This window comes from Manis pentadactyla, chromosome 13 (assembly GCF_030020395.1).
Source record: "Manis pentadactyla isolate mManPen7 chromosome 13, mManPen7.hap1, whole genome shotgun sequence".
Lineage (NCBI taxonomy): Eukaryota > Metazoa > Chordata > Mammalia > Pholidota > Manidae > Manis > Manis pentadactyla.
The window spans coordinates 91,060,269-91,070,838 of record NC_080031.1 but is presented as its reverse complement, the minus strand read 5'-3'; the positions used below and the strand labels follow the sequence as shown (position 1 = coordinate 91,070,838).

The following is a 10,570-nucleotide window of genomic DNA, read 5'->3' as shown; positions in this document are numbered from 1 at the left end:
AGCGTGGGGCGGGGCCTAGGCTCGAGGCAGGGCGGAGGGGCGGGGCCAAGGGGCGGAGGTCAGGCTGGGCGAGGCCCGTGGGCGGGGCGGGAGAGCGAGGTGGGCAGCGGGCCTGGGCTCGACTCTGCCGAGAGTCACCGAAAGGTTTGTGTAACCTTTTTCCGTGCACTTATCTACTATCACTGGGCAAAATCTTTCTACCCGCCTCTCCTACCGCTCTTCCCCTATTCGCCAAGAAAATGAATAGTCTTTCATTGTCATACTTTTTTATTCATGACAAATATAGATATATCTATATCTACATCTATCTAGGGATATAGACATATTTTACATAATGGAACTAAGTGCTGGTGAAACTGAGTATAAATGAAAAAGCATTTATTGATGGTCTTGAACAATAAACTACAGTTCACATTTTCAAAGACGTTTAACAGGACACGCCCCGCACTATCAGACACCAGGGGCAGGAACGCCACATTGCAGTCCTAGGACCTGGGCACTGAGGAGAGAGATTCTAAAGATACTGTGTTGGGATTCTGGAACAAAGCCGTAGATGACTCCTCCAGTTTAGGCACAGGCAGCCAGTGACAATTCGTCTGGTTTCTAGGTGCACTGCCTTCTCCTCCTCTAAAGGAACCAATTCATTCAATCAATATTGAGTTCTTACTGGATGCCAGGCACTGTTCTAAGCCTTTAGAGTTCACTGTTGAGTTAGATACACTCACAAGGTTCCTTCCCTCATAACTGTTAGTAAGGAATTTAAACAAGTAAAAAAAATGTACTTACTTTGCGCCAGCCCTGTTCTAAATAACTATTGAAGTAGGCACTATTATCATCCCTATTTCACAGATAAAGTGACACCAGGCCACACAGGTAGGGGCTGGGATACCAACCTGGGCAGCCTGGCCCGGAGACCATCCTGGTAGAGATGTTGAACTGGGTAAATACTTGTGGAGCCCAGGAGAGAGACTGGAGCTGAAGATGTAAATCTGGTGTTCATCTGCATGTAGAAAATATTTAAAATAAGACTGAGCGAGCTCCCTCGGGAGAGTATCAACTGAAGTCTGAGGACAGAGTCCCAGGACCCTTTAACATCGTGATCACAGACAGGAGCGGAAGGGGGGAGACTCAGGAGATGCCATGAGAAGGGAGGTGTACCCCAGGCAGAAGGGGGTTTCAGCAGTGGGAAAGTTCACTCTGGATTTGGTGAGATCGAAAAATGACAACAGAATGTTGGGGCTAAAAAGGGGCTTAGACCAAGCTTTTATTCTTTCCGTGGCAGGTCAAGAGCTAGAATCCCGTCTGCACCCGGCAGTGTGCAGGCAGCAAGTCCCTCTCAGGCGCTGCCTCCTCTCCAGGCTCTGCCCTGGCCTCCAGCCTCTGCTCTTAGCACAGTGGGAGTAACACAGGGGATAACGGCTTATCGCCGGTGGGTGTGCAAGCATGTGCCTGCTTGGTATGCTAAGTGTTACATCATCTCCCATACACAGTGGGCGAGTAGGTCAGGATCAGGTGAGGATCCTTGCCATGGAAACTTATATTTTCCCTACAGGAGGAAAACCGGAAGTCTGTTCCGGAGAAAGTGTTTCAAGGAGAAAATGATCAACTGTGTGGTCTGCTTCCCAGAGGCTGAGCAAGATGAAACAGAGAACGGTGGCTGGATTTGTCAGTAGGGCCCATGGGCCACCCCGACCAGGGCAGAGCCAGTGGGGGTGGTGAGTACCAAAGTCTGGCTGAGAGGCCTGATGAGATGATGAAGGTGAGGAGTAGAGTGGCGCCTTCAGACCATTATTGAGATGATTTTGTGATGCAGGTTATCAGAGAAATTACGTGGTGGATAAAAGAAGACATGTTTTCTTTCTTGCTGTTTTGTTTCAAGGTGAAGACTAGTGGAGGGCGAGCCCTGGGTCTCAGGACACAAGGGGAAACTTCTGTCTCTGGTGGGGGCATGGGCTCTTCCCGCCTGGGGGGCTGCAGCACGAGGTGGACGGTAGGTTTGCAGAGAGGATGGCGGCTCACCTTTCCTCAGGAAGTCAGAGGGAGTAGGTACTTGGGGTGCTTTGAGAAGGCAAAACCTCTCTAGTTTATGTACTTCTTTCATCCCAGATGAGGTCCGTTGCTACAGCACTGTCTGAGCTCCTGTATCTGTTGCTCTAGAATAATCCTGCCGCCTCAGGGAAAAGCAGTCAGTCAACAACTTGAACTGAGTGGTCTCTGCAAGTGGCAACACCGGACTGGATACTAAAAAAGGAATATAGGCACAAGTAAGTTGCACGCTATGTTTCAGATTTCTAATGGTTTATTAGGATGAAAACTCCAAAAAGGATCAAGAAGCTCATAAACAGAACACAGAGCAGGCATTTGCAAAGTGTGGATTAGGCAGCTGTGTGGGTCCTTACTTCTAGGCTCTTTTACTGGTCAGAGCAACAGAATATGTTTTTATATATAGTTTCATTTCTTACATTTCTTACCAATTCCAATTTAACTTCAGAGGTTTGTCTTTCCTTAACTTCTACTACGTTTGCATATCTTCTTCTCTTACACTGAAAATTTTGGTTCCTTAGAATATCAACATGTTACTTATTTGCTTTTCCTTGACATTTATGTGCTTTCAAATCACAATTCCCTAATAGTATCACTAACAGTAAACTAACTCAGTGATGTTCAAGATCATTTTACAGTTCTTTTTGTCCTTAGAATATGTCCTGCACAGGATAGCCAGTCAGAGTATTGTGTTCAAAAGTTCTGAAATCTGCTTTTTCTCTCTGTGGTTATGGAATCAATTTGGATATAGTTGGGTTCTTTTGATGGCATTTGTGTTCAACTGCAGTGTTTCCTTTTCTTGGTTTACTCTTTAAAAAAATATGTGGAATGTGTTAACATATGTAAAATCAAATGATATGACAAAGTATATTTAAAGAAATCTTGCTCCTAACACATCCTCTCTATGCCATTTCAATTGATTCTCTATGTGTAATCATTTTTATTCATTTCTGGCTTGTCTTTTCTGTTTATTTTTGTAAAAGTGAATGTGTGTATATATATATATATGTTTATACACATACATACAAATGCATTCTTATATATATGATATGTGTAAATATATATATATATGCCTATATATATATATACTCTTATTTTTCCTTCTTTCTTACAAAAGCATGTAGCATATACATTTACACACACATTCACTTTTACAAAAATAAACAGAAAAGACAAGCCAGAATGAATAAAAATCTTCCTCATTTAAAAAAATTGTTATATAATAATCCATTGTTAAATTCCACCAGCCATTACTGATAGATGTCTGGGTTATTTCCAATCTTTTGCTGTTACAAGTAATGAATCATTAGTATTTCATATATGGGGAAGTGTATCTTCAGTGGAACTATTGAGTCAAGGGATAAATACAAACACTACATAGTTAGATATTGCTGCATTCCTCTCCCAAGGAGCTGAACCATTCATTTTGCAGTCCCACTAGCAATGAGTAAGGGGTGACTTTTTTATTACTTGCCATCAATATTTCTCCAAGTTTTGGATATTTTCCACAATCTGAATGAATGAAAAAATGGTATATCCCAGTAATTTTAATATGCCTTTTTCTTAGTATGAGTGAAGGTCAATCAGCCTTTTTTTCATAAGTTGAAGGACGTCTGCTTTCTTATTCTTTGAACTCTGTTCCCATTTTTTCTCCGTTGGTATTCAGTCTCTCTCTTTCCAGTTTATTTTATTTTCTAATAAATACTTCTAACTATCTTTCATTTGAATGACCTTATGTAAAACATAAGTTTATAATTTAGAAGTTCTAAGCCTCCAAAGGAGATATTATAATACTCTTATATAAATGGTTACAGAAAGTGAGATTTTTAAGAAATATCTTCCATGTCCACATCCTGTTGTAATTTCCATACCATTTTTTTCTTCCATCTGCTTTCCTTTGCCTACAGGATGAGCCTGGGTGAGGTGAATGTTTTACTTGACTTTTTGATGTCATGAACTTTTTGTAGTTGTTTATTTTTTTTCAATCTGTTCATTATAAATTTAGCTTGGTGTTTCTGTCTGATCTCTTCAACTCTCTTCATTGCATCAACAGTTTTATTCCAAGCTCTCACTGATATCTGAGAGGTTTGTTTCTACGCTTTTCAAATTCAAATGAATTATCCACTGTAAGCTCTTTACCAACTGCTTTACGGAATGCTTTAGTGCACTTGACCTCGTGATGCTTGTGCTTCTTTGTTAAGTTTTATGATATTTGGATTTACAGAATCTGCACACCTTGCAATTGCTGCAGACAAACATCATGCCTTGGCTGGGGTAGATGGGCCCAGAACAGAAATAACACTTCTCTATAAGCAAGCTGAAATCTCTTGTGTACTCACTGGCCAAACACTGAGCTTTAGAGCCAGTTTTTAAGAGCTCTTTATCAATTAGGTGATTGTAATATAATTTTGTGATAAAAATATGCTGACAATGGGTGGAATGGTTCCAAGGAGTTAAGCAAAATCAAGTATTCCTATGGCTGGGTACTGGATTTATTCTCTTAAATAATTTAGTCTCTTAAATTTATTATTTTTTTATTTTTTAAATTAAAGTCTCATTGATATACAATCTTATGATGGTTTCACATAAATAACACAGTGGTTTCAACAGTCACCCATATTATCAAGTCCTCAGCCCCTCTATCGCAGTCACTGTCTATCAGTGCAGTAAGATGTTATAGAGCCATTAATGGTCTTCTTGCTGTACTGCCTTCTGCATGACCTACCTTTATTGTGATTCCAAATTATAGTGCCCCTTAATCCCCTTTTTCCTCCCCAACCACCTTCCCCAAACCTTCCCCTTTGGTAACCACTAGTCCCTTCTCGGCGTCTATGAGTCTGCTATTTCATTCCTTCAGTTTTGCTTTGTTTTTACACTTCACAAATGAGTGAAATCATTTGGTATTTGTGTTTTCAAATCAGAGATCTTGTTTTCTTTGGGTAAATTCCTAGGAGTGGAATTCCTGGGTCAAATGGTATTTCTATTTTCAGGTTTTTTTTTTGAGGAAACTCCACACTGCTTTCCACAATGGTTGCACCAATTGACGTTCCCACCAACAGTGTAAGAGGGTTCCCATTTCACTGCATCTTCGCCAGCATCTGATCTTGTCTTTTGGATATTGGCCATCCTAACTGGTTTGAGGTGATATCTCACTGTGGTTTTAATTTGTGTTTCCCTGATAACTAGGGATGTGGAGCATCTTATCATGTGCTTGTTGGCTATCCATATTCCTTCTTTGGAGAAGTGTCTATTCTGATCCTCTGCCAATTTTTTAATTGTGTTATCTGTTTTGTGGGTGTTGAGGCATGAGTTCTTTATATATTTTGGATGTTAACCCCTTATTGGATAAATTGTTTATGAATATATTCTCCCATACTGTAGGGTGTAAATAAGGCTTAATTATTAATAAAACATTTATATTACTCTCAAATACACTAACAAATGGATAATAGTATGGTGCTCTATACCAGTTATCTACAAATTGATGGTGCTGGAATAAAGTTGTTTCATAATGACTTCTGAGATCAGAATAGGAGCTAACCAGTATTACTGATAAATAGGGTGATAACTTCTTCCACAATTTTCATTTTCAAATAAAAACAGTTGAACTCCTTTTATCAATCTTAAAATGACTATTTCCATACATAATGTCCAATTGTTTAAACGCAACTTTTTCTGGAAACTAAAATGAGAATGTGGTTAAAGAGTTTCCTAGACTTTCAGCATTTATTTTACAGTTCCTTGGTAAGGCAGAGTTCCTTAACCAGACACTCTCTAATGAACTGTCAGTTCTGTGAGACGTGCCAAAAAGTTTATTATTGAACAATAACAACAGCAGCTACACAACAATATTGAACCTCTACTTCAAGTGTAGCCACTAAGGCAGTTTGAGGGCAGTTCTAGATGAAAGGAAGAAAGTGCAAATATTTATTTGTAAATTAACAACCCCTTCTTTTTGCCTGTTGTGTGCCAAACACTCTTATTAACATGCACAACTATCCTTTGGCATAAATAAATTAAGTTGGAGAACCTTAGCTAATAAACTTTTAAAGAGAATATAGCTAGAATATGGCAGAGCGAAGCATCAAGCCTGGATCTGACATTATAGTTAATGTTTTCCCAAAACCATAAAACCCTCCAAGTCTATTATTCTTCTTTTGAAAAATTACTTTTCCTGGAGGCCAGTAGAAAATAAAAGAGATGCTCAATTGTGTTTGGATAGATGTTGATTGTTTTTTTGCAGGTAGTCCCAGGTTTATATTCCTTTTGGGTCAACCTTGGGGAAGTGAAAAATCTGCAACGTGGCTGAAAGGCCTATGACCACACCACTGATCCTGATAGAGCCCTTTTCCCTGATAATTCCAAACCAGTTGATGAACAGGAACCTGTCATTTCAGAAAAAAAATCGTTTCGAGAAAATTTATGCTATCATTCTTCTACAGTTAGATAGAAAATTAAACTCACCTATCATCTAGATATATTCCCTTGGATTTATAAGAAAATTTTCAGAAACTTGTACCTCATAGAACAAAGTGACTTTTCAGTGAAATATTTACTCTTGCTTGAGAATTTTAAACCAAAAACAGATCCCTATTCATTAATGTGAAAATTAAGAAATTTTACATCAAGAAAATTATAAAACATCAACTAATGTTTGGGACTTACGTAATGTTGGAAATTTTTTTACAATGGTCATGTATTAATTTTAGCAGCTACACTAGCTACCTCTAAGCTTCTTTTTATGTGAGAAAAACAGTAACTATTGTTAAAACTACTGCTTTTTGGATTCCTCTTAGATGTAGGCTGTGATTACCCTAAATGATACTGTCAGTTTAACATTAACTGGTGCCTATAAAATATAACAGAGTCAACATCTAGTGATGGGCATAGTTTGGAAAACAGAAAAATTTTATGGCTTGTTCATAGTGGAAGGAAAATTAACAAGTGTCAGGGCCATCATCAAGGAATGACTGTGGATACCAAATCAGAGTGCAGAGTATGGGGAAATACAAGGCAGTGGACACTCATCCCGACTGGGGCATGGAAGCAGGCAGTACTGAGAGGCTCCCCGAGAGGGTTACAGATCAGGGCAGGAAGAACCTGGTAGAAGCCTTGGTGGAGTCAAAAGGAAAAGAAAGAAACTAAAAAGGAAAGGTTTCAGCTTTGTTTAAATAATGTAAATCCAAGCGTGTGCTTGACTAGCTGCTGGTCATTGGAAATGAATGAGAGATGATGACGGCCTCTTGTGTTGCTTCCTCTGCCTAATCAACATTTCTGCCAGGACTGGTCTTAGTTTGGGAGGCAGAGATGTTCACTTTCAAGGCAGAATTTGGGATTGTAGCTGTCAGACACCTATAACAGAAGTGCTTTTCTCATTTGAGGCTGCCAAGCCATGGGGAGGCCATTTGGAGAAGGACACTGAGTGGGGGCTTTCAATAAAGAGTGGACTAAATGATGTATTTCACAAGGTAGATATAACTGGGGTATACTGAACTCTATTCACTGAGGACAGGGACTATACCTTCTTTTTTTTAAACACCTATGAAACATTCACAAAAATCAACCCCATATATTTAGGCCACAGAAACCTCAATGAATGCAAAAAGGCAGAAATAATGAGATAGTATTCTCTATTACCAAAGCTAAACAAAAAGACTCCATTACCTGACAATGTAAAACTCTCTTAAAACTCTAGAGCCTAAGAGGATATCAAAACTAAAATTGCAGTTTAATTGGAAAACAGAGGTAATATTACACACCATTATCTGTGGAATACAGCTAAAGCAATCCTCAAAAGAAATAGCAGTTTCATTATATAAGGAAGAATAAAGAGAAATGAATTAACCACCTAGTACAAGTAGACAAGGGAAAAGCAACCAAAAAATAAAAGAAAGAAAAATGAATTAAGATACGTGAAAGCAGAAAAAATGAAATCAAAAAAAGAAAATAATGATCCCAATGAATAAATTTAACAAATTAAGATAAATCATTAGCTAACCTGATCAAAAATTAAAATTAATAAAGCACAAGTACTCATAATAAAAAATACAAAGGAAAATAAAAGAATCACAGAATACTAATTTGTTCAAGTGTCTGCAGATAAATTTGAAAATCCAGATAAAATGAATCATTTTTCTAAAAAAATACAATTTACTAATATTCATAATTAAAAATACAAACATTATTAAAACTAAGAAAAAAGGAAAAAATTGTCAAAATGGTAGGACCCCAAAGAACACCAGGCTCAGAGGACTTTATAGGCTAATCATACCAAATCTTATGGAAAAAATAGGCTCTTATTGCTTTTTAAATTGTTCCAGAGCAGAGACAAAAGAGGAAAGCTTCCAAATTCTAACAGTAAAAGTAGCATAGGTTTATTACCCAGACTGGCAACAAGAACACAAAACAGAAAACTGGCAAAAACCAGTTATGAAAACACTTATGCAAAAAATGTTCATGAAAGTTTTAGCAAATTGAATCCAGCAGTACCTTGGAAGAATTAAAAGGAACTTTTCCCCATTTGTCAGAATGATTCAGCATTATTCACTATGTTAGGAAGTTGTTGGGTCCAATTGGTTGGCTCACTCAGCATCTACTCTAATCTCTTTTTAACGTGCCATCCTATACTGCGGAGGCTGGAGACCTCAGAATCGTCCTTTCCTAGGCTCCCTTGCAGCTAGGTCCTCAGTGTAAATTAAGCAAAAGCCAACCAGATGCACTTGTGTGAAACTTGACTTCAGAACTCAATTCAATGGAGAAAGAGCTGGTGATAGAGGCCTCCGTTTTGTTGGGGGAGGTTGCAGCAGACACGGTGAAACTCTGGAGCTGACAGTCCCAGCACCAGTTCTGTGATCTGGAGGTAAGAGTCTGGTGGCAGCCTGCACTTCCCAGTGCATAGTAGGCGGTGTGCTCCTGGAGCTAATGGAGGGGAGCTCCACTTCCTGACAGTGGCAGAGGGAGCAGGTCTCTTGGTGCGCCAGCTCTGCAGTGTGGTCCCAGAGCCTGTTCATTCAGCTCTCCACTCATTTAGAACACCCTGATTCCCTGTTTTAAGTCCCTGTCTGTTTTCTGCAACCAAGCTCTGGCTGACAAAATAGATTTAAAGAAAAAAATATTGTATAATTTTCTCCAAATATGCTGGAAAGGCATTTGATAAATTTCAACATCCATACTTAATTACTTTTAAAACTCTTCATAAAATAGGACGGACAGATATTTCTTAAAAGCCAGCATTATGTTTAATGAGAACCTATTAAAATCAACAAGATGATTATGTCTACTGTCACCATTATTAGCATAGTTCTGGAGGTTTAACTAATGCAATTAGACAAGAGAAAGATATGAGGTACAGACACTGGAAGAGAGGTGCATTTATTACTATTTACAGATGATTGTCTCCCTAGAAAACCCAATAAATTCAATTATACATCTATTATAAATGATATGGGAATTTAGATGGATGGGTACAAAATTAATGTGTAAAAATCAATTGACTTCATCTACACAAGCAAGAACCAGTTAGAAAACACAATAGCTATGAAAATTATACTCAAATAAAAAAAGAGAAAAAAATAATGTCAATAAAGACCCAACTGCAATAGCAAAAAAGAAAACACCTAAAAATAAACTGAAACAAAATGTTTGATAAAGACATTTTAAATTAGTAACTCTTTCACAGATGACTCTCAGAAGGTTAACTTTCATGCTCATGCATGTCTGAAAATGCTTTTATTTTGCTCAAACCTGAAGAAGAGTTTGTCTCAGTAGAAAACTCTAGATAGAAAGAAATTTTCCCTCAGAATGATGGAGATAGTGTTCTGTCATCTCTCTTACCTACTATTGCCACTGAGAAGCCCAATATCAGCCTGATTTTTGTCCATTTGTAGCTAATCTGTTTCTTTAATTTGGAAGCTCTTCGAAAAGCAGAGCCAAAATCAAATTATTGGCTATTTGCTGTCAGAGGTCTGAGCAGAACTGAAAGCCTGCCAAATCCAGGAGAGTAAGTGTCCTCTCTGTCACATCACATACCATAATGCCTACTTGCTGTGGATAATATAATACCAGAAAATAAACAAAATTAATCTTTAACCAATTCAGCAAAAATTCTCCAATCATTTTCTACCAATTGAATTTGAGACCCTCACCTTTCTTAAAGTAATAAAACTGCATTTCAGTTTTTAACCACCAGATGTCACCCGAGAAACAGTAAACATACTTGATTCTTTGCAAAAGAAAAATATTTTTATCTTTGATACATGAACATTAGAATATTCTTGTTAGGATATATCAGCAGCAGGGGCAGGATGATGCATACCTTTGAAATCCAGGCAGATAAATAAAAACATTTACTCTTAGAGCAGGTTCTCAAATATAAGTCAATTGACATTTAGTCCCTTAAAAAGACTGACCAAATTTTATGCTAAATCTAATAGTTTAGTATAAACTCTTTAGTGGAAGTTGTTAGAATAGTTTTCAATACTACCAAGTTCTTTATGATATAAACAAGTGATAAAAAAACAAAAACAAA

The 10,570-nt window shown here is 37.9% G+C and overlaps 1 pseudogene; it reads right to left on the bottom strand.

Moving 5' to 3' along the window:
• Positions 1–3,869: 3,869 nt before the first annotated feature.
• LOC130680282 (probable ribosome biogenesis protein RLP24) lies at positions 3,870–6,514 on the bottom strand (annotated as a pseudogene).
• Between the last annotated feature and the right edge of the window lie 4,056 nt (positions 6,515–10,570).